This window comes from Pseudopipra pipra, chromosome Z (genome assembly GCF_036250125.1).
Source record: "Pseudopipra pipra isolate bDixPip1 chromosome Z, bDixPip1.hap1, whole genome shotgun sequence".
Classification (NCBI taxonomy): Eukaryota; Metazoa; Chordata; class Aves; order Passeriformes; family Pipridae; genus Pseudopipra; species Pseudopipra pipra.
In genome coordinates this window covers 43,668,884-43,671,583 of record NC_087581.1, presented here as the reverse complement: position 1 = coordinate 43,671,583, position 2,700 = coordinate 43,668,884, and positions in this window count along the sequence as shown.

Below are 2,700 nucleotides of genomic sequence, written 5' to 3'. Positions count from 1 at the left end.
TCCATATGAAGACTGGCTGCCTTCAACTCTCCCCTTTTTTCCCTTTCTCGTGGTGGTTGCTGCCATAGGAATGTCCATTCTGCTCTTCTGTGTTAGCTGTTCCAGGCAAGTGGATGGACTTACTCTGAGATGGTTGTCACTTTGTGTAAATATGAGGAGAGTAGTGCTGGTGGCATTGATTGCTGGGGAATGCTGGCCACAGAATACATCCATCTTTGATCAGTGTCTGAGCATTACAGTTGAAGCTGGTGAAAACCCTCCAGCAACGAAAAATGCAGTAGGGAAATGTGATTAAGATCACTGCTTGTATTTCTCTTGCTGCTCTTTCTGCTTGCTTGGCTCATTGTCATTTCTTTGAAGCAGGGTTGGTTTCTTTGCTTTCTGGGCTGCAGAACATTTGTCCTGTGTATATCACAGAGACCTTCTGCAAAGCTTGTTCCCTCTGAGCAACTTGGCTAATTTGGAAGTAGGTTATCACAGTCCTCCCATTCATCTCTGTGTCGCTCTGCTCCCATCGCTCTGAGAGAAAAGCTCCAAGGGCTTGCCAGTGTGACAGTCATATTCCTTAAACTCATGTTCATCTGCCCCTCCTGTAGCTGCTCACATTTTCCAAAATGCCCAAGTCACTATCTGAGATGGAGGATACCTCACACTGTTTCTTTAGCTTTAGAGTGGGTGAGAGATTTATTTTGGGTCAGCCTGGAAGGATTTTTTCCCCCTTCGCAACTATAATTAGACAATGAGAATTAGGGAAAAATAAACAGTTTGGGTAAAATTAATTCTTTCATTCACTAGGAATGAACTATTTTGTTTCTATTTAGAACCCCCAATTTATATAAATGCAATTTCAAGCATTTCAAAATACTGTGTTTTTCATTTTCACTGCCATTTCCAGGAAAAAAATAGTCATCCTACTTTCTGTCCCTCATACTCTTTCACCAGCCAGAATAAATTTGCAAATACTTTCAGATAAAACTGCATTAAGAATGTTAAATAGAGTATCATGTTTGAAAAACTTCATGTCACTAGTGGATCAAGACTGCACTGGCTGTTCCAGACTTCCTGTGGGATGATGATCCCTGAAGGAGTCAGGCAAGGCCTAAGGCCTCTTATCTGCAGCACACATTGTGTACATTCTATGTTATCTTTGCAGATAGAGATCTACATAGCTGACATCAAGAAAGGCTTTGCTGGCTGAAGGAGGAGGTCCTGTGGAGATAGGATGTGAAGAATGAAACAAAGGTGTATGACTGAAATTTTGAAGGACACCATAGCCGAAAAGTAACTTTTTCTTGATTAAGGCTAATTTAAAATTCACATGTCTGCATATGCTAATAAGCTTAATGAAGTAGTGCTATGATGTGTATGACTATATGACTCAACTCTCCATCTTGGTCCTGCTATATGTAAGAAGAATAATAATATTGGGCTGCATATCAGGAGGGTAAAAATTTCATCTGTTTAGGAGGGAGACCCAAAAAGACCTTGGAGACAGATGACTGGCTACTCTCCTCTCCCTTCTCCCAAGTGAGGACACCTTCTTGCTAAGCTTCTGCATACCATTACTATTACCCAGGTTAACACAATATTATTGTTTTTATTAGATCTTTATCATAGCTGGTGCATTTATCCATGGCAATTTTGAATCTGTTCCTTCAATAAACTGCACTATTTATGAATCTGTGATTGTGAAAATTCCCACCGAACATGACCAGGCTGATGGTGCAGTTTTGCTTCTAATCAGAAATGAAGCCCAGCCCCTCTGCTCTGAGGACCAGCTGGAATTTATTATAAATGCCCCAGCAAGGAGATTTATTTTCTGCCAGATTTCGTACCCTTAACACAATGCTTCATTCCTGCAAATATCCTCCTGTGGGCAGGCCTCGTGTCAAATTCAAACAATGGCTTGGAGGTCAAATGGGTTTTCACCATGAGGGCTCCATGCTAATTTGCTGCCCCACAAGAGAGGCTGAGACAGCTCTTCCTCCCTGAACAAAATTCCCACTTGCTTCTGTTGGCAATATAAATCCAGACAGACTGACGCTGTCAGGGAATGCTCAAGGAGTGAGTGAGAAAAACATAAAACGAACCTCTTTGTACTTGTGGTCCCATTTGAATAGAAGAGCAGCAGGAGACCTTGTAACATTGCCAGGCAGTGGCACAAAGCCCACCAAACCCTCTGGCTTTGATAGTCTCCTCTCAAAAACCTGCTACCACAGGAAGATTTTAAGATATTCCAAGTACCTATAAATGAAATTAAAAAAGGAAAAAAGTCACTAATATTCAGTCACAGCTTCTTTCTACCACTGGGACTGATTAAAGGTGCCAAAAGTAGGCACAAATATACTCTCATTGTAAGACCCTTATGTCAGAGACTGAAGTGTTTGATGATTTATGCATTCTAGGAGACTTTTGCAGGCTTTGACTTTTTGATGGGCAACTGGGCCCATCCCCCCTCCTCCAGCGCAGAAGATGTCAAGCCCCGAAAAGGCGGGAAGAGCCGAGCTTGCAGGCTTTTGACTGTTACACTGTACCTCTGATGGCCCATGGGAGCCCATCCCCCCCCTCTGCCTGTCGGGAAAAGGGCGGGAACCAGACCAGACAAAAAAAAAACTCAGCACAGACCCAGGAGATGTTGGAGGCTCGAGGCACGGCCTGGGACACTAACCATGGATATAATAACCCATAATTTCTTGGAGT